The 23,545-nt window shown below is 35.8% G+C and overlaps 1 pseudogene; it reads left to right on the plus strand.

The window, feature by feature from the left end:
- The first annotated feature begins 2,729 nt into the window (after window positions 1-2,729).
- LOC145258592 (5S ribosomal RNA) lies at window positions 2,730-2,846 on the plus strand (annotated as a pseudogene).
- Window positions 2,847-23,545: the final 20,699 nt, after the last annotated feature.

Raw genomic sequence — 23,545 nt, forward strand, 5'->3', positions numbered from 1 at the left:
TAATAATAACAACAACAATAATAATAATAACAATAACAATAAAATAATAATAACAATAATAATAATAACAATAATAATAATAATGACAACAACAATAAAAATAATTATAACATTAATAACAATAATAATAATACTATTAACAATAACAATAATAATAATAATAATAATAATAACAACAACAATAATAATAATAATAATGACAACAACAATAACAATAATTATAATAACAATAACAATAATAATAATAACAATAACAATAATTATAATAATAATAATAATAACAACAACAATAATAATAATAATAATGACAACAACAATAACAATAATTATAATAATGATAATGACTATAATAATACTACTAACAATAATAATAATAATAATAATAATAATAACAACAACAACAACAAAAACGATAATAATAATAACAACAACAACAATAATAATAACAACAGCAATAATAATTCCAATAACAGCAACAATCATCATAATAATAATAAAAATACTACTACTAATAATAATTTGTCGACACGTTCTTCCTCTCTATCTTTATGAAGTGCACCGCTTGTTATTGCTAGTAAGCGATCACTAGTAATGATGTATCTGTTGTGTAATAAACAAGCAAAGGATGAACATCTCAATAATAAATTTCGCCGTCGTGAGAAAGTTTTTTTTTTTACAGTTTACAGTTTATTTGTAGTAGAATGACAATATTTTCTTTAATAGACACGTTTTTACAAACACAGTCTGTTTGCCATCCTCAAGCGAAGAAAAGGGAGCAAAATGCGGAAGGTCCACTCTTTTCGATATCTTTTATGATATTTTCACCCGGGTCTCTGTCGCTTGATGGCCTGATTCGGTCGAGTGTTATTAATACATTCCTCAGATCTAGCATCCAGACAATACAATATTTTAGATATCAATTTGAATTCCAAACTTAAAAGTATTACTGATTGTTATGCCAAATAACACCCTACCTGAGAGCTCATTTTTCAAACTCTTCGATTTTACATTCACAGGCAACATGAATTGAAACATATACACCGAAGAAATACCGTTCTCTTTTTTATATCAAAAGTGTTCTTTTCCTATATGCAGGGTGACCCGTGTACACTTTATGTGATATCTACATTATTTATTTATTGATTGCCCTTATTTTACAGGACAAGTCAGAATCAAAACCGTAAGTACACCAAGCCCCCAGTGGGAGTTGGAACAAAGAATACACTGTGTTAAATTTTACTACAAGACAGGCTCGTTTAAGAAAACTCAGGGCAGTTTCACGCGTCAATTCGAATACGAAAAGTCTCCATCCAAAGCAGAATTCAGAATTGGGTGGACCACTTTGAGAAGTATGGGACCATGGACAACCTCAACGCTGCCAGAGAGAACCGTCCAAGCCACTCGGAACGTCCCAAGAAGCCGAGCTGGTCGAAAGAGTGAGAGAGTCTCTCCAGCAGAGTCCGAAACGCTTTGTGCGTAAGCGAAGTCAGTCCCTCGGTATGCCCCGTGAGGCTTGCAGGAGAGTGCTGGTGAACGATATCAGGGCTTACCCATACAGAATACAGACGCTGCAGACCCTTAGAGCTTCAGACAAGAAGCAGAGGAGGGTTATGGCAGTCAAGATTCTCGAGAAGATCGAGGAGACACCAAGTTTCCTTAACCTCCTTTGGACCTCATATGAAGCCCGCTTCATTCTTGATGGAAAGGCAAACTCCAAGACAAATGTCTTCTGTGTGTCCTCCAGACCCAATGAAGTAGCCACTAAGCCTCTGCAATCTCCTAAGTGCACGGTGTGGGCTGCAATCTCGGCCAGAGGCATCATCGGACCAATCTTCATCGTAGAATCTGGCGCAGCAGTGACAGTCACCAAGGAGCGGTATGTAGAGGTCCTCAAAACCTTCAAGAGTGAGCTTCAGACCATCTACTGGTCGCTCATGAGAAAGTTCTGGTTCCAGCAGGACAGAGCAAGTTCTCACAGGCCGAGTGATCAGTCTAAAGACTGATTTTGAGTGGCCACCCCATAGCCCGGACCTAATCCCCCCAGATTTTTTTCTTTGGGGCTATCTTAAGGACAGAGTCTACGCAGGGAAACCCAGAACCATCACGGAACTCAAAGAAGCCATGAGAGAGGAGATGAGAGTCATTACCAATTCGGACTGTAAGAACATCATGGACAACTTCGTGCTGCGCCTCAAGAAATGCACGGAGCTAAATGGAGTCCATCTAGAACATATGCTGTAGAACGGAGAAAAAAAGGCCAAAGACCCTAGTGTTTTGATGTGATGTTTTGAATATAATAAACTAGTTATGACCAAAGTTTCATTTCATTCGGACAAAACACTAGGAAACGGGGCTTAATTAGAGTTGGGGCCCGTTTTTTTTGATCACCTCGTATAATAATATGCTTCTTCTATATCTATCTTCTATAGATGCATGAAAGACGATGTAAAATACTGGAAGATTACTATTACATTTACATCGTTCTATAGAATTGTAATATATATTTACTCTTTTTAGCTCCTTCATTTTTTAATTGACTTATTATTAGGGCTATGATAAGAAAATATTCTTATCCTTGTTTTGACTCTCGAGTATATATCCGACACAGACACAATTAATCAATAGAGAACGACATCACTCTACATAAAAACGTATAAGATATTAACTGATATATACGTGAGAGTCAAAATAATAAAAATAATATTCTCTTGTCCATAGACTTACTTATAATATACAGCATAATCGCGTTGGAACACCGGTTCTTGTCAGATCACCGAAGTTAAGCAGCGTTGAGCCTGGTTAGTACCAGATGGGTGATCATTTGGGAATTCTAGGCGCTGTATGTGCTCTCCGTTTATCTCGGCATTTGTTTCTAGTCGTCCTGTACAGGCACTTCACTTGCCACTGGAATTTAACAATGTCGATTCAGAAGAGGTATGGTTGGAGATTGCGCAAAAATTTCGCGCAGGCACCTATTCATGGGTAGCCATAGTCTGTCAAAGACTGAAAGAGCCTGTTTTTAAACTATGTTTAAACACACACACACACACACACACACACACACACACACACACACACACACACACACACATATATATATATATATATATATATATATAATAAAAGGATATTTTAATTTATTTTCAACAGCTAATCTTATATTTTTTCGAATCATCCTCACTTTACAAAGCTACAATATGGCTACACCCCAACCGCTCGTGAACTGCATCCAACTAGTTGCCATGACAACCGTTTTACCCCTTTTTATGTTCATGAGCGTATTTCGACTTTTCTTTCGCCGTTATAATATCCCTGAATATTTAATAAGTCGTCGTCATTGGATGGCCTACCGGTGCTAATTAGCGAAAGAGAATTCATCTGAAGACATGTGCCTTGATTGATGAGGATGGACTGTAACTACGTCATTGCAATGCTTTCCTTTCTTCTTGTTTGGTTTTCGGCATATCAACGCTTTTAAGGCTGGTTAATCGTGAATCAGATGAAGAATAGCAATGATTTTTTTTTATTCATCTCAAACAAACCAAATTACCATTGAGACACAAGGGACTACTATGAATTAGAGACCGTATCTACAAAGACACTTTAAGTTGGGGAGTTGAGCAGCGAGATGTATGCTCGGATTACACTTAAATCTCTGCATCTTAGTACAGTCGGGGAAGCAGGAAACAGGGAGGAATTATCAAAATATAAATTATTCGAGGAATAAGACCTTCCGAGTAGACGTTTCTCCGGCATTGTGCGGCCGCTGCAGTGAAGGCGTATGATTTTACTGCCTGTCGCGTTAGTCGTGGATGTCTATGTCGAGTTTTCACAAGTGTTACTAGTTCACTGGACACATCCCATTAAAGTGCTTACAGAATAAGCACAGTGATACAATATTACGATGTTACAGGGGTTGAAGATTGGTTGATTGTGCGGGGCCTATGAGACTCTTTTTTAGACTTTGTCTAGTCAAAAGAGACTAGTGCTTGATGCATCAGCCTATATGCATGCGCGAATGGTGGCTTTGTAGTATACCGTCAAGCGTGAGCCTTTTTTTCTAGCACGATAGAGGGATCCAACTATGAATGCAGCAGTTTTGACAACTTCCGGTTACCTGCCAATGTTTAGCCGAAGAGTTTGAACGATAAAGTCTCAGCTACTGTTATTGCACATTGCGATCGCTGGCCGGAAAGGTTCTTTGTACTTGTCGAGGGAAAGGAGCTTAGTCTCAGTAGCATTAAATGTTATCATCCATATACTACATTCCACTATAGACTTGAGGTAATTTTTAAGGCTTCAAACATTGCATTAGAGTTCAGTACATTTGTTTTTTTTTTCGACATGTCTACTATAGAGAGTTGAGTTATCATTAACTATACTCCTTCAGGCACAATTTTATCAAGAAGCTCATTTATGAATATCATGAATGATAAGAGTTCAAGGATAAGCCCTTGTGTCACACCCGCATTAATATTATGTTGTTAGAATGTACGACCATCATTCGATTTCTTTCTCTTGTCTAAGAAGGATCTGATTATACATTCGCCCGTGTATGGAGTATTGTTACCACATTTGTACGGGAGCACCTGCTACTAGTCTCTCACTCCTGGACAGGGTTCGAAACAAAGTCGGCAATCTGATAGGTCCTAAACTGTCATCTAAGCTTCAGCCTCTGCCTCATCGACGAAATGTTGCATCCCTCTAACTGTTCTGTTAATAGTGGATGCTGCAAACTACAAGCCCTCGACGTAAATACCTCCGACAAACCCGACAAGCAGCAAAATTTAACTCCTAGTACAGCCTTCTACTCTAATAGTTTCTTCCCAGAACTGCTAGACTTTGGAACTCCCTTCCGGGTTCTTGCTTTCGCAACTGTACTGACATGCAGAAGTTCAAGTGTAATGTGAATAGAATCTTGCTGCTCAAATCCCTACATAGTATCCCTGCAAATTATGTCTCCGATAGTAGCCTCATACATCAAAGTGACACTGTGCCTTTTTTAGGGTGAAAATGGAATAATAAAAAAATATCTGTGCTTTTAATACAGTAGACTTTTTTATCACTTATATATATCATGAAAGTAAAAATAAAATAGATAAACCCCATAAATTATACTATACCTGTTCACACTGAAACACTTATCACAATATTCTATGGATCTATATTAAAAAACCTTGTTAAACTTTGTGACATATTTCCATTCTATTGAGGTCAGGTGCGAACGAACACCCCATAATTTTATTATACCATATTTCTTCAAACTGAAACATAATTATCAAAGTATACTTATTGAGAGAACAGAATAGATTTTATAGTCAGTTGGCATCGGGAAACTAGGCAAGCGACATGCGTCTGAAAATGTAGAGAAAATCTAATCGAATGTTTCTTGGTGTGTACCGTCTGAGTCTCTGAATCCTTAAGTAGAGGAACAAGTAAGAGGGAATCACGAATTACAATAAGTTTTCAGACTTGTTCGTATCGGCACTTTTATTGATAGGACACACATGAAACTCGAGTCCCCTTCGAAGTAATCTCCCTCGGCTTAAATGCACTTGTACCGTTCAAAAAAGCTCCGGAAGGCCTCATAAAAGTTCTCTTGGTTTTCCTTGAGCTTAAGGAATAACCAAAAAGTCACAGGGAGCAATTTCTGGGCTATGAAGAGAGTGATAAACTTTCTTGATTCCTATTTTGGTCAAATAATATATGACAAGGATGGAGTTGTGGGCTGGTGCATTGTCCTAGTGGAAATGCCATTGATCCGATTTTAAGAGTGGTGGCCTCTTCCGACGGAATCTCTTCCCAGACTCCATTAAAACCTCAACAGAGTATTCCTTATTGAATGTTTAGTGGGAATCCAGTGCATGAAGACAATGGCGATGATTTTAAAAAGGATCATAATATATGTTTGGGTGAATTTGCTCTGTCTTGCGTTCTTGGGTCTGGGAAAACAAGCATGCTTCCACTGGAAACTCTGTCTCTTGGACTCTTGATCTCTTGGTCATAGCAGTGTATCCAACTTTCATTGCACCTCACCGGAGCATCAAAGACTGCGGGATCTGAATTTATCAGCTTGACCATCTCCCTGCTGTCAGGACAACGTCTTTCGTCCTGATCTTGAGCACTCTTGAGACAAACTTCACGCAAATCTTCATCATCTTCAGTTACTCGCGAATCGGGCCTGTAATACTTTAAAATATGTAAATATTTTATTTTTATTTTCGTGTTCAGAAATTATTCCATAAAATTGACGATTCATTTGATAAGAAACCGAAATGCATTCTACTGGTTTTCATTTCATATGTAGATTAATTTTGTAAATAAATAATTGTTTCTAGATTAGATATTTATTTCATAAAATCAATCGATTAAAATGTCTGATTTGTTTAAAGAAAACACACAATAAATAATTGTTTCTAAATTAGATGTTGGTTGGTTGTTTTTGTTTTACGGCATATCAACCCTTTTCGGGTTATTTAATGCCGGATCCAAAGCTTTTGAAGAAAAACTTTTTAATAGAATATATTTGTTTTTTTTTTTCAAGTCGGTTTCTATTTAACCCATAGTTGGAACCCTAACAGGTACTACCACTCCGTGTCAGAGTGGACCTGGGAGCAATGGTAATTAAAGGGTGGCCCCACACTCCCCAAAGCCCACAAGCTGGGGCCTCACCACTGGATATAGTTTAAGGTCATATCCAGGACCTCTAAATTAGATATTTATTCCTTAAATCAGTCGATTAAAATGTCTGATTTGTTTAAAGAAAACACACAAAAAATAACATCGAAAAGCAAAGAATTCGCTTTCTTCTTTGACACTAAACATTAGATGCCAGCTTGAAAGGTCAGTAATAAATGAGATTAATTTATGATGAATAAATACAAAGTTTGCCTAATAGTTGTTGTATTATGTGTTAGGCTAAGGACTTATTTGGTGATGTGTTAAATTTTACCCTTCATCTCTATTTCAACCTATAACTATCTATCGACCTATATTTTATTTTTTCCATTGACCGATCTTTGTGTTAATCCGTTATGAACCACCAACAAACCGTAAACAATCGCAGCTATCATCCATTCTCTCATAAGCGTACATCACTCATCTCTCTAACCGCACATAAACCAAAAGTTCCGCAAACAACACACTTTCAAAAAGAAAACATCTTTCGCGTGCTGTGGACAATTTTGTTTATATACTTAAGTTGGCGATTGCCGTCTGATGTAGCCTTCACATTTAGGCATTTGTTGTGTTTTATGCGAACAAAAAAAAACAAAAACAAAACAAAACAAAAAAAAAACTTTCCGATGGAAAGCGACGCCATTTTCGCAGTCGTTTACTTTGTTGGACGTTTATTGATTAATGTTTTTTTTATTTCTTTGATTTAAAGATCTTGTGTATTTTTCATCGTTACCAATTTAGGCATCGTTGAATATTGGTTATTTTATTTGTTTCAACTTAACTTCGAATTTTGCAACTGTTTTGCCGATTTCACATACACACACATACAAACACATACACACATACACTTATATATATATATATATATATATTATATATAATGTGTACATATATCAGTTCATGTAGGAAAGTGTTTCTGTGTGTATCGACTTTGTTTGTATATTATGTATGTATAAATGTATAGTAATTCACAGACAGTTGTTTCGAAATATCACGGCTTTTCAGTATGGGTAGATAAGCGGAAAATCAAAATCTGACAGCTTAAACAATAGTTACTTGAAAATTGATGGTCCCATAAAAAATAAATGGTAGCTTTTTACAATTTTATAGATGTACAGTGAGACATTGCGAGAAAGGGAGATAGATAGATAGATATATTTATTGATTGATAGGTAGATAGAGAGATAGAGAAAGAGAGAGAGAGAGAGAGAGAGAGAGAGAGAGAGAGAGAGGAGAATTCTGGTAATGTCATATACGTATAAGACTCGGTGCATAATGGCAGGTGTTACACAAAGTATCGTTCTCATTGTTGACGTCACAAACAGCGAATATGGTAATGGATTGAAGATTGTTAGAAGTAGTGAGAAGAGACAAATGACGTAAATATTTAACAGAGAGAGAGAGAGCGAGAGAGAGGGGAAGGGGAGAAAGAAAGACGTAAAGACGAGAGGAGAGAAGAGATATGTGGAAAGAGAGGGAAAGGGAAAATAAATTACGGAAGAGGAGAAAAAGATAGATAGATAGGTAGGTAGATAGATAGATAGATAGATAGATAGATAGATAGATAGATAAAGAGAGCGAGAGTGAGAACGGAGGAAGAAATCAGAAATCTCAATTCAGAGGAGACGTCGCGAGTATATCTCTGTTCTACCACTATTTTCATGACAAGTGCTTGACTGAACTCCAATCTATGGTCCAACATTATCAAACTTTCACAAAAATACTCGACTACCTACAACCACTATATATGATTTCTCCCCACTCTCTATTTGTTCCTAAATCTAAACGCAGATTCAATGAACAAAGCTTATTTCCCTGAATTGTTCGCATTTGAAACATTGTTCCGCTAGCCTGCTTCCCAGTTGAATACAACGTGGTAGCCTTCAAATCTAATGTAAAAATGTTCTAATTAAACCGTCCCCATAAATAATCAAATTCTACTCAATTTACACCATTAACAGTTATTACGAGGGGTGTGTAATGCCCCTGACTCACTTCCAGTAGTCTGATCTAGCTGAAATTTTGCATGTGAAATGATTTATATCTCTATGCGTTATGTGGCAAATTACAGCTCTGAACTAATTGTGATTTCTGTTTTACAGGTGTTTGAAGCGAGTTAGGTGTGAAATGAAGCCTGTTGAATGTCGAGCAGTGATCCGGTTATTGTATTTGAAAGGACGCACACCACAGGAGACTTTTGATGAAATGAAAGAAACTTATGGTTATAATGCCCCATCATATGACCTTGTAAAACGCTGGCATCGTGAATTCAAACATAGCCGGAAGTCTGTGGAAACAGCTCCCAAACCTGGTCGCCTCCCCCTTCTGCCATTGATGAGGCATCTGTCCGTCAAATTGAGGCTGCCATTTTGGAAAATCGGCGCATTACTATTCGCCAAATAGCCCAAGATGTCAAGATTCGTACAGGGTATGTGGAAACTATAATTCATAACCATTTGCATATGTATAAGGTGTCTGCCAGATAGATTGCCAGGTTGCTCACACCATTCCAGAAGCGAGAACGCGTCGACTGCTCGAGGATGAATTTGGAGATGTGCCAAGAAGATGAGTCAAAGTTTTTCAAAAGACTGATTACACAGGATGAAACCTGGGTCCATCACTAATGATTCAGAGACCAAAGCCCAGTCAATGCGGTGGAAGCACTTGGACTCACCATCTCCAAAGAAGGCAAGAGTGCAGCCCTCCGCTGGCAAGGTCATGCTCACACTCTTCTGGGGCCAGGACGGAGTAGTGATGGCAGATTTCCTGGCAAAGGGTATCACAATTACAGGAGCCTATTATGCGTCACTTTTGAGGAAATTAAGGGAAGCTATCAAAATCAAGAGGCGGGGCAAGATCAGCAAAGGTACCCTCCCCCTGCAGGACAACGCTCCGGTCCACAACTCGCATGTCGCCAGATCAGAAGCACGGGCGTGTGGTTATGAAACCCTTCCCTAATCCCCCTAATCTCCTGACCTTGCACCCTCTGACTTTCACCGCTTTCCAGCCATGAAGTTGTTTTTGAAAGGAAAGCGTTTTCCAGATGATGCAGCCTTGATTTCTGAAGTCACGTCATGATTAGAGGACCAACCTGGAGTGTTCTACAAAAACGGTCCCCAGAGCTGCATCAAACGATGGGAGAAATGCATAACTCTGGGTTGTTCCCATGTAGAGAAAGACTAATAACTGTGCCAAGTTTCGTTGCTCTACTACTATGGGAAGTGGGTCAGGGGCATTACTTATTGCACGCTCCTCGTACACTACCATTTTACATTCATTAACCCTTATCCTCGAGCGCCTTCTGGCCTTGATAAGTGGTGACTCCTTAGTAAAGAAAAAACTCTACTGGTCCATCTAGTATCTTGCTATATTTTTCATACCTTACGGATGTTATATAGAACACTACCAGTATTACATAGTCAGTGGGTTAGCGATATTGTTCTCATAATAGCACTCGTTATAAACGTATAAATTGTATGTATGTTTATTTAGTCAGAGGATATGATATCGACGTATAAACTGAGTCATGTTGTATCAAAGAGTTATCACACGGGTATATATTACAGTTCCTATTTACATAAGGTATCATTTTTCATAAGAAGGATAATATATACTTCATACATTTTCTTTAGTCAAGAGTTCTTCTATATTCACTGCAGAGCTCCGTGATAAAACATGAAATGACTAACTCCATAACAAATTGAGACCTCTGCTCTTCCTTCTTTTGTGAAACCACTTTATATTTTTAAAATATAAATTTAGCTGTCTCAAATGGTCTTCAAAAAGGATCAAAAAGGATCTGCATTTCGTGTCTAAATGCTTTTTCTTTACAGCCTCGCTTCCTGGCTTGAAGCACGTCTTTTCACTTCCGTGATCAAACTCAAAACTCTTCAACTGACTAAACTTCCCGACCTTCTGACCTCAGTTCCGTTACATCATCAGTCAAAAAGCACACGTATCCCAACGTGCGACTTTTGCACGTATGCCTGCCCAATGCCGTTTTGTTTATTTAACCTAACTAATTCATGTAAACATCTTCAGCTAAAACCCATTGCTACACTTTATTCTATAAACAATAAATAACTCCCAATATAAACTATTTTAAGAATATCACTGGATAGATACATACATAAATAGATAGCTAGAAAGATAGATCGATAATGAATAATTAACTTAATAAATAATAACTTAATAAATAATTAACTAGATAATAACGATGTTATTATCTAGTACCGGGAGATGCTACGTAATCTGAACGATTATTTTATGAATGTTTTTGATGCCTAGAAAATATATATTGAGACGAAAAGTTATTTATAGGATAAAAATAATGTGGTGGAAATGTATCTCGAATGTTAAAAAAACAGAAAAGAATGGTAGAGCATAAACAATGGAGATGATTTTAATGATGGCCTCAGGTGATCTTAATGCGGAGTAAGTTAATAACGTGCCGACATAGATTAATAATACTCGTGATACAGGGAGCAAGGTCTGGACTATAGGGAGGGTAAGAAACTGTCTCGACCATCTTCATTCTTTCTGATCTTCTCTAAGTACCCTTAGGATAAACTTCGCGCAAATCTTCCGCATCTTCAGTTCCCCGCGAATAACTGTATGCACTGTTCTCACGCTGACGTTAAACTGTTCACTTATTTTCGCTATAGACACACGACGGTCCTTACCCATGAAATTCTTTATTTGGTCAATCAACGCTAGTGTTCTGACTTCTTGTTCCTATCACACTGCTCATTATCCCCCAAAGACGCCTTGTCTTCCTTGAATCTTTTCTCTCGCTCAACAACTGATGCTGGATTCATGCAGGATTGTCGAAAATCTATCTGAAGGTTTCCATACGTTTCTGCAGCAATTTTTGTTTTCAAGTTTAAAACATAATTTTATTGCATATTGTTTTTCTAAAGTGTCCTCACGTCCAGATTGCATTTTTGATATTCTGTAATAGTAGGGTTTATTCCAAACCTGAAATCATAAAAATTGGTCAGTCATCTCATATGATATATAGCTATAGCTATAACATACTGAATTTTCAAGAATCTACGACAGTTTTAAATGTCTGTAAAAAATTATTATTAAATGCACCTCATATTAAAAACTTCGCTATGCAGTTATACTTTCTACACATTTGAGTTCTCATCCGCCTCCATTGTTTTACAATTCCTGCGCTCAAACTGGTTATCATCTCTCAACTGTAGTTCAGCTGCACGCCTTGTGTAATAAACGCTTACAAATAAGTATGCGTGTAATATTTTAAACTGTTTGCATAAAAAGTTGACACATGTCGTTCACATGATTGCACATTTTTTGCACAGTAGTATAATGGATTCTTCCCTTAATATGTTAGACTTTGGCATTCCCTCCCTGTTTCTTGTTTCTCTGACTGTACTAATATGAACAGACATTTCTCTGTTTAACTATCCACGGCCCCCTGTTAAACACGATGCTAAGTTATAGTCCCGGAAGTTCTAAGTTGCAATATGATTTCGCTGGCATAAGAAAAGTAAAAAAATAGAACAAAAAATGCAAACGAGAAACTTCATAATCGCCATTCAACATTCAACAGCCATGTCACAAAAACATTCAAGTATATATATATATATATAATATATATATATATATATATATATATATATATATATATATATATATATATATATATATATATATATAATTCTTTATGTAGATACAGTCATATCTTGCTACGATGTGCAGACCGTTCCAATCATATTTGATTTCATCAGGCAAGAAAAATAAAATACAGACAGTAAAAAGGTTCCAGACCTTTTCAAATTTTGAGGGGAGAAAATATGACATGATTGGCGTGAAGCAAAGCTAAAGTTCTTACCTTTGAACACTATTAACGACCCTTGTTGAAATTCAATTATTCTTAATTTATGGATAGCTTTTTACCTGGTATATATATATATATATATATATATATATATATATATATGTTAAAGTTAAATTCTGAAAATCAAAATATAAACATACATTCGAGTTAAGAATTTATTGTTTGACACAAGGAATATATAGAGGGGAGTTATGTTTATTTCCTTAATTCATGGATTTTCAACAATGGCTTATATCATCAGAGGAAATGAAATGCAGTTAAATATATGCTACGGAATGGAACATTGATTCAATTTTTGATAAACTGTTTCCACACCCGGAAGGATTTGGCTTCTCATCTACCAACACATCTTTAAATCGCCGACGAAGGCGACCATTCGGATACCCTTCGGAATAACAGTATGGAGCATCCAAACATTCCTGATATATCAGATTGTTGGCTTCTTCCCTGGACTACTATCCCTCCGACCTGGTAATAATACCCCGGAAAATATTGAATTCATTCCGATAATGGACTGCCCAGGTTGTATGAAATTCCTTTTCCTATAAGTATTATTCACCATTCAAATAACATTTTCAATAGATGTGCTGAAAAGCAAAATACGAGTTTATTCACAGCTAAACATTTTGCGAATCGTATTTCATTTCCCTTGATGATATGAGCCATTGTTGAAAATCCATGGATTGAGGAAATAAACATAAATCCCCTCTATATATTCCTTGCGTGAAACAATAAATTCTTAACTCGAATATATGCGCTTATATTTTGATATTCAGAATTTAACTTTAACCACTAAACTTATATAATGCTCTATTTTTAAATATTGAGCTTTACCTTTTTGGCTAGGATCACCCTGAAAGTATTACCTTAATGTAATATCTAACAGGATATCTCACTTGATCTTTAATCTGTGACTTACCTCGCTTATATATATATATATATATATATATATATATATATATATATATATATATATATATATATATATATTGAATTTGGAGACAAGAGCGAGTGTCACAGATTGGGAAGACATTTTTTTGATAGCATGAATAGGTTAGTCAAATTAGTAATTAATCTGAAACAAAAAAGCAGATCCAGTATACAGAACATGTCGTTGTTCTTGTGATTAAGGGAGATGGTGTTTGACCAACACTGCTAGGGAGACATGATTTGATATTTTTTTTTTATTTTTTATTCAATTTTCACCCCAAACAAGGCACAGTGCCACTTTGAAGCAGGGGGCTACTATTAGGGAATTAATTAGCGGGGTCATTATGAAGGGAGAAGAGTAGAAAGATGTTTGTTAATATTACACTTGAACTTCTGCATATCATTGCAGTTGGGAAAGCAGAATCCCGGAAGGGAGTTCCAAAGACCCGCAGTTCTGGGGAAGAAACTATTGGAGTAAAAGGCTTTCTTGCACCTAGGGATCTCCACTGTAAAGGGATGAGACTTAGTAGCTTGTCGGGTTTGTCGGGGGTAGTTACGTCAGGGATGTACAAGTGTTTGCAGTTCGTCAGAGCATTCACCATTAAAGTATTTGTAGAACAGGCAGAGGGATGCAACATCTCGTCGATGGGACAGAGGTTGAAGCCCAGATGACAGTTCAGGACCTATCAGGTTTGCGACTCTTTTTTGAACCCTGTCCAGGAGCGAGAGACAAGCAGCAGATGCACCAGCCCAGATGTGACAACAGTACTCCATACATGGGCGAATGGTTGCCTTATAGAGGTATAGGATACTGGCAGGCGTAAGTAGTTTTCTAGCACGGTAGAGGGAGCCAACCTTCCTTGCAGCAGCCTTGGCAATGCTCTCAATGTATCTATTCCAGTTCATATTCCCTGTAAACGTTAGGCCGAGGAGTTTAAAAGAAGTACTTTCAGGCAATGTGTTCTTGGCCATTGCTATTGGTGGTAGAGAAGGTTTCTTGTAGTTATTGAAGGAAACAAGCTTAGTCTTAGCAGCATTGAATGAGACCAACCATTTTTGTCCCCATTCCACTACGGATTGGAGGTCATCCTGTAGTGTTTCTGCCATTTTCTTGGATATGTGTTCATTTGTTTTCCCCTCATATCCGTTATAGAGAGTGGTGTCATCGGCAAACATACCCATCTCCGAAACAATATCATCAGGGAGGTCGTTTATGAATATCAGGAACAATAGAGGTCCAAGGATAGACCCCTGAGGCACTCCCGCATTTATGTTATATTGTTTGGATGTACGTCCGTCGAGGACAACTTTGATTTTTCTATTACTTAAGAAGGATTTAATTACGTTATGAATTCTTCCAGTGATTCCATATGATCTAATTTTCCTTAGAAGACCATCGTGCCATACCCTGTCAAAAGCCTTAGATATATCAAGGGCCACCGCTCTACCCTCCCCTGTTTTATCCAATGAACGGTATATACGTTCAGAAACTACAGTTAAGATATCTGCTGTTGAACGGGCTTGCCTGAATCCATATTGTTTGTCAGTCAAGAGTTTAGCAGCTGTTAGGTGCTGGACTAGGGCTTTATTAACTAAGGACTCAAATATTTTGGCGAAAAGCGGGAGGAGGCTAATGGGGCGATAATTTAGTGGGTCAGTTCTTTCACCAGAATTCTTGAAGACTGGTACCACAGAGGCGGTTTTCCAGCAGTCGGGAAAACAAGATTCGTTAAGGCATTTATTGTAAAGTTTGGACAGAACTGGAGCAACCTCGGCAGAGCATTTTTTTAATAGCACAGCCGGGATGAGATCTGGTCCACATGCTTTAGAGGTGTCTAGGTTTTTTATAATAGCATGTACCTGAGAAGGGGTGATTTTCAAGTCGTCAAGTGTGGCGTCTGTTCGCAGAGGAAAATCAGGGAGTGAGTGGTGTACCGAGTTCAGTGTGGAGTTTGAGGCAAACCGACTGGCAAGCAGATTAGCCTTGTCAGTTGCCGTGCAAGCAACCTCATGATTGTTTGTTAGTGGGGGAATAATTGACTGTCCATTATTAACTACGCTGTTGTAGATTTTCCAAAAATCCCGGGTTCCTAATTTCTGTGCTTCGATGCGCTTTCTGGTGGTTTCAGAGTAATCTGACTTAGCTGTGTCTATCACTCTCTTACAATTATTTCTAGCTTCTATAAACTTCTGTTTATTTGAGCTGGACTTATGTCGGTTGAATCTGCGGAACGCATGCTGCCTTTGACAAATGGCAGCTGCACAAGCAGAAGTAAACCATTGGGGGGAGTGGGGCTTGCTATAGTATTTCCGTGCGGGAACATGTGCTTCAATAGCAGTTTTGAACCATTCAGTTGTCTCATTTGCACACTGTTCCGCTGGAAGAGTAAAGATATTTTGCCATGGGGCATCTCTGATGAGCTCCCTGATGGCTTCCCAATCAGCCTTTTTGTAATACCTCGTTGTTTTGAGTAGTGGGTCTTCAGTTTTAGGGCGAGAATTTAGGCTGATTTCTACCATTATCACAGCGTGATCAGCATTCCCGAGTGGGCTATGGGCATTTGTTGTACAGTCATTGGGAACTGTTGTCAGAAAGAGATCTAGAAGTGAGGCATGTTGATCGTGCTGGTCTGGGAAACGTGTCGGAAATGTAACCATCTGAGATAGGGAATGAGATATAGAGAAGCTATATGTGGCGCTACCAGCTACGTCTGTGTGATTTGAGAATCCTAGCCAGTTACTGTGGTGGACATTGAGGTCACCAAATACACGTATTTGTGCGCTAGTATCGAGGGAGAGTGCTATATCTATGCTGTCTGAGACTTTGTTTATTAGGGTACAGTCTTGGTTTGAGGGAGAGCGGTAGAGAAAATATAAGTAGCTAATATTGTGTTGCATATTTAGTCTGAAGCACATAAAGGCCTGGCCCTCTGATTCTAGTTTTATTTCTCTAGTTAGGGGGAGGGTGTTTCGAATATAGACTCCAAGTCCATGCATATGTCTGTCCGAGTCCTTACGGTAGAGTGGGAGATAACCAGGCATGTTAAAGTGGTTAGAGGGTATGGAGGAGTGAAGGTTAGTTTCACTTAATGCTAAGATATCCGGGGTGTTTACAAGGAGAAATGACTCAACATCATCTAAGTTAGTTCTAAGCCCGCGGATATTAGTAAATGCAAGCCTCAAGGGAGGAGGCAGGTTGGTTTTCTTTGAGTTTGGTCCTGGTTTAAACGTAATTATTAATTATTATTGATATATTGTTTTGCTTTAAAATTCCCGAAACAGCGTTGCATGATAGGCAACTGATGATCCCTGAAATAACATTAGGACAATTGTAAATTCTAGAAGGCAAGTTGATGCAGCTATTGTAGGTGATTAAATGACTTACTGACAAAATAGTTTTCCAACGAATGATAAAAATATAAAGATTAGATAATTTTCTTATATAGTTTTAAAGGTTAAACAACTTCCAAGACTATATATATACACATATATATTCTATTGCACTAATGTATGCTTTAATTAATAATTAAAATTATATATATATATATATATATATATATATATATATATATATATATATATATATATATATATAGCTGAATGTGTGTGTGTGTGCGTCTGGTCACGAATAGGCTCCTATATGGTTGACTATTTAAAAAACAAAACTGATTACATATAATGATAGAAGATGTATCGAGACACAGGAATGGGTAGGTTTGATCTGCCATAATGATGATTCATTAAAATTGTAGGGTCTGCGTTCGCGCCTGCTCCACAAAGTATGGAAATAAATTTAAAAATAAAAAAAAAACGTTTACAAGTGTTTTTGATATAGATGTACATAAGAATACTTTGGTAAGTATGTTTTAACTTAAATAGGGATGGTATAATAAAATTGTAGGGTCTGCGTTCGCGCCTGGCCTCCATAAAATGGAAATAGGCACAAACTTTAATAAAGACTTTTCATATCTATCTGCGTAAGTATACTTTGATAATTATGTTTCAGTTTGAAGAAATATGGTATAATAAAATTAAGGGGTGTTCGTTCGCAGCTGACCTCCATAGAATGGAAATATGTCACAAAGTTTAACAAGGTTTTTTAATATAGATCCACAGAATATTGTGATAAGTGTTTCAGTGTGAAAAGGTATGGTATAATAAATTATGGGGTTTATCTATTTTATTTTTACTTTCATCATATTTTGCTTTGGTTTTTATACTCCCAAATTCAACCCAAATTTACAACTCTTCCATTTCATAACCTATCATACTTTCATAAATCAGAGTCTATTTTCTGTAGGCTGTTTTTGAACCCAGTCAACGACGGGTACTTTTGCTATTATATATATATATATATATATATATATATATATATATATATATATATAATTGTATATTTTAGCAGCAGGTTATTATTATGTATGCGTTGTTTGAATCTTTAGAGTGGGTTCAGAGACATTCTTCGAAGGGGCAAATAAATTCATACACTACATTAGCTTGGTTTAGTGTGGTGTTAGTGTGTTTATAGTTTTTTATTATTAAATTGGAAGTTTTGGTATAATATATTAGTTTGATTTATCATTTAGCTGACAACTGCTATAAAACCTACACTCGTCTGACATTAAAAATATCCTAACAACACTAAAATCAGATACCTTAACAACTGCACACGGTGACTAAAATTACTAAAAGCCATACTTATAAAAAGAAATGACAGCCCTTTTTGAACCGGATCTCATTTAATACTGAGACAAATATACTAACAGTATTTAATAACTAACTAGAAATTAATAAATAAACTATGCAATGAGAAAATTGAAATTAAAAATAGAATAAAAATAATTTGCCCCAATCCTCCTTCACCCACCTTTAAAACCAATTAAAAGAAAAAACATAAAAAAAACTATAATTACACCAAGTCTTATAGAAAAAAAAAAAACGAAAACAACAACAATCGATCCTGAAGATAATCGGATGCACCGATTGAAAGCGCTTGAAAAGAATATGGCTGAACAACAATCTTTGGGCGCCATTCTCTATAAGTTACCCACTGAAATTAAATAGGCCGCCCGGTAAATTGAAAAATCATCCATTAAGATCGGAAAAAAGAATAATTCCGTCGTGTTCAATAAAATGTGTCTGAATATATATATATATATATATATATATATATATATATATATATATATATATATATATATATATATATGAATATATATATATATATTTGGTAAAACTGAAAATTAGTAAAAACCTGAAGAGAGTGCTCAATACTACTGCAGAGCAAATATGTGTTTTATCTTTTTATTACGGTTTTATCTGTTTGGTTACATATGTTTCGGATGTTGGACCGAGTTTACGATCTAACAGCCTCGTCAGACCTTACAGAAAACCTGGTTTCAACCATTTGTTTGATTAAAAATTCGATATTATGCGTAAACGCTTACTTTCTTAAGTTGTCTTATGATTTTGACCAGGACTGTATATATATATATATATATATATATATATATATATATATATATATATATATATATATATATATATGCGCATCCAACATAGGTAATCTCAGAAAAAAAAATAGACAGAATCATACCAACCTTAAAATCCAAAATTAAGCACAGCCTCTGGATTTCTGCAGGTGAAGTAATCAAGTTTGTTCGATAAGGTTCCCTAAAAACCAAAAAAGCAAATTAATCATGTTCGACATAGATGTGTACTACCCTTCTATTTCCCCTACAATATTTGCGGAAGCACTTAAGCTAGTAGAAGAGGAAACTGACCTAACACAGTTGGAAATTGAAATTACAAAAATTGCTAGGAAAACCTTAATCAGATATAACGATAATAATTGTGGACTAGAAAATATAGAGAGGGACATTTTGACGTCACAATGGGTGCCCAAGACTCCTCATAGGTTACTGACTTGGTTGGCCTTTACTTACTAAAGGAGATAGACAGGAAAACTCCAGGTTTAAATGGGGGTTTTTATAGAAATAACGCACTTTTTGTAGTTAATTCTAACGATCGTATTACGGAAAAATCAAGAAAAAACATCAGAAGTTTTTTAAGGAATTGGGATTAGAGATAACAATTGACAGTAATTACAAGATAGTTAACTTTCTAAATGTTACCCTCAACTTAAACAATAACACATATGAACCATATCACAAACCCAACCAGAAAATATTCTACATTGATTACAAATCGAATCATCCGAAAGGTATGAAGAAGGCATTGATCCTCATCATTTCCAAAAGAGTTTCAGAACTTTCTAAGAATGATAGCATTTTTGCTAAAAACAAGGAATATTACAATGATGCCCTTATGAGATCGGGATACAACGGAAAAATTGAGTACAATAGGACCAATAGTAGCAAGAGCAACAAACCTAACTGCACAATTTCGTATAACATGGCAATGAGAGCTAGAAAGAAACCAAAGATCAATAAGGGACACGATGATAGTGATCAAAAGAATGGGAACGGAAGGAGTAATAATAACAGCAGAACAAGTAATGAAGAGGGGGGCCATTAATAAGAGAAATAGACGAAAGAGACAGGTTTTGTCTAATCCACCGTTCAACAAGCATATCAAAAATAATATACGAAGGGAGTTCTACGGAATAATAGATAAAAACTTCCCCCCGGAGAATAAATTAAGCAAAATAATAAATAGAAACTCGGTAAAATTATCCTTCTCGACGTCTAGCAGCTTAACTTACACTATAACTAGCTCCAACAATAGGAAAATCAGCAAAATAAGAGAAATATAACGAGTTAGCATCGAATGAAAGTGTCTTAGACAGAAAATGTAATTGCAGAATACCTGGGAATTGTCCGTTGGGTGGGAAATGCCTAACCCCAGGAATAGTGTATAAATGCGAGATAAAAACCGACAATACAAGGAAGATATATATTGGGGCCACGGTATGCGTGTTTAAGGAAATATTTAGAAACCATTTAGCATCCTTTAAAAGGCACCTGAGATTGAAACTAAGGTGTTAACGATAGCAGGGGGGGGGAGAGTACAAGAATCAGCATTAGAAATAAAAAGAGGAATACAACTGCACTAGGGGATTGGGTTGGGTCAGGGACCGTAATAGAAATAATGAAGATTTTGAATTAAAATGGTCAGTAGTGGATAGGGGGAGTAAATACAGCCCTGGGAAATCAAAAAGGTGCAATCTATGTTTATTGGAAACATTTTACATAGTGAATTCTAAAGAGGAAATTTTGAATAAAAGACTAGATGCCATACAGGAATGTCTTCACAAGAATAGGTTTCTGCTATCACGCCTTAAATGTAACTGAGGTATAACTTTTTATAACAATAATGATCCTCAGATACAAGGATCAAAGTTTAATGTAGAGTTAAATAGCTGAGAGTGATGTAGTCTAAATGAAGGATCCAAATCTAATAAGCAAATACAGTTTCTATTATGCTAAACTTTGTTCCATAACCGTGAGCATTTTTTAGTATTTAGTTGTAGCAGTATTTGATGGTGAAATAAGTGGTACCCTTTCCAGATCAATAAAACAAATTAACAATAAAGTAGCAATTATTATTAAAAATTAAATTAGCAATTAGTGGATTCGAAATTAATTGATTTTGTTCTCTGACATCTAAAGCTTGTAGAATCCTTGCTGGTTTATTTACTCTTGTTCTAAATGTTTTTATTCAAAAATGCAAGGGTAGACACCTTTTCATCGGAGTGAAGCACACTTGTAGCTATTGGGTGGTTTTGTTGTCAGAATAATTATTATGGATATATATTATTTTATTTAGGTATTCAAGAACATAATACACGAATTGTAATTTTGGTTTTGAAGCCATGAGTAACCCAAATAGATTATGGATGAATAACAGATGTAGGTTAAACCGATGGGTAAATAATAAGTTTTAAGATTAAAAATATACTTTAGATTCTTAATTTGTTAAATAACCTATCGTAGCGTTTTCTGTATCTGTTTAATTAAATAAATTATTAAATCATTCACTAGACCTTAAACATCAAACATAATACTTGAAATTGTCAAACTCTTATGGAAACAATTGTAACTTACAATGAAATACACTTTCTGTTGCTATCAATTCCTTTTTTAAAGTCTTGGTTTTGTTAATACGGTATATTAATGCTCAATTATGAAATACGATAATTTTGTAGCTTACTTTTTAAGCCATCTCTCTTTGGCTTAAACCTTACTGGTATATGTAAATTTACTGAATTATACGAACCCAGTAAAACTCAGTATATTACAAACAAGTCTCTCTCTCTCTCTCTCTCTCTCTCTCTCTCTCTCTATATATATATATATATATATATATATATATATATATATATATATATATATATATATATACGTTTTCGTAGAATAAACATTTTATCCCAAACATCAGTATATTTTATCAGCATAACCAATAATAAATAAACAAAGCCACAATTTATATTAGAGAAAATACATAAATATACAAATTAAAAGAAAACCAAAAAGAAAAAATAACACTTCCACGAAGATATGAATCCAGAAAACTGATATGTCTGCAATTCTTCAAACTAAACAAAACAGAGAAATAGAAAAAAAAGCCTACGTAAATTCCCGTTACGCCGTAGCAAAAGGTCACTTGTCTTATCCTATTATATATATATATATATATATATATATATATATATATATATATATATATATATATATATATATATAAGCAAGAGGTTATTATTTTCTTTTGCCCTTTGCAAAATCGCCAAGTTTTGTTCTGAAAAGATTATGAAATTCTTAAAGATGGACGGCGGATTTCGCACGATCACAAGCCGCCATTTTTTTTTTTATTAAATCGAACTTACGTGTATATGTCTACTTATTACCGATATTGATGATCGCAGACATTTAAAATTATTATATATTTTTATTCACGGCGAGGGACTTTCTTTCAGGATTTCTGAGAATTAAAAGAAAAAAAAAAGAAAAGAAAACGAGATAAATTCTTTCGTTTCTTTCCAACTAGGTTTTAAATAGTATTACTACTGTTTATGTATTCCATATTGTTTATAAAATCTATTCCATTATGAGAGAGAGATAAAGAAAGAGAGGGAGAGAAAGAAAGAGAAAGAGAGAGAAAGAGAGAGGGAGAAAGAGGAGAGAGAGGGGGAGAGAGAGACAGAAGCGAGAGTGATAGGTGACGCATAGAACAAAAGCGGCGTATCAAACAACATATAGTGAAAAATGGTTTAAGCGATTAAGAAAAAAATAAGTAGGAGATGCTCCTCTTAGAGAAATCCGAGGAAATCGAAAATTACGCACAAAAATAATTATTATAAAAAATATCGGCAATTAAAAATAACAGATCTTACTGTAAAAGCGATAAAAATCATGCATGAAATATATATATATATATATATATATATATATATATATATATATATATATATATATATATATATATACTAGCATTTCAGCCCGGCGTTGTCCAGGTGTTCGGAGGTTGTGTTGAGCAAAAAAAAAAAAGAAGAAAAAAGTGGTAGTAGGAAGGCAGGCTCGAACCGTACCGCAATGGAGGAAAAGAACAGGGAAAATAGCCCGACGTCTTTGCTGTTACGACCATCGCCAAACCGGAAGTGACGTAGGTTTAAATTAAGGCCAGACAATCGAAAGGAGAGGATGACTTTCGAAAATATCGACGAAAAAGCGACACCCCCTGTAGATAAGTGTCCAGTTGAAGGTGAAGATCAAGTTATTAAGTTTGACTCATGTCCAAGGCATCTATATCTAAAATTTCAAGTGTTTAAACCCAAAATTGGCGGAGGAGTTTGGTAGAGTTCTGAAAGGTCAAATTGTTGAACTTTGACCCTTTAACAGCCAAATTTCTGACCGAAAACTGATTACAAAGATTTTCCCAAATGTCCATACCCTGTATATTAAATTTCGATTGTGTAGACTGAAAATTTACAGAGTTATTGTGTAGGCAAATGTACACAGAGAGACACACAGACACACGCAGACAGGTGCACAGACAGACAGACAGATACTTTCACTTTTATAGATATATAGATATATATTAGGTGCCTTAAAT

This window comes from Euprymna scolopes, chromosome 33 (assembly GCF_053919585.1).
Source record: "Euprymna scolopes isolate OS-2025 chromosome 33, ASM5391958v1, whole genome shotgun sequence".
Classification (NCBI taxonomy): domain Eukaryota; kingdom Metazoa; phylum Mollusca; class Cephalopoda; order Sepiida; family Sepiolidae; genus Euprymna; species Euprymna scolopes.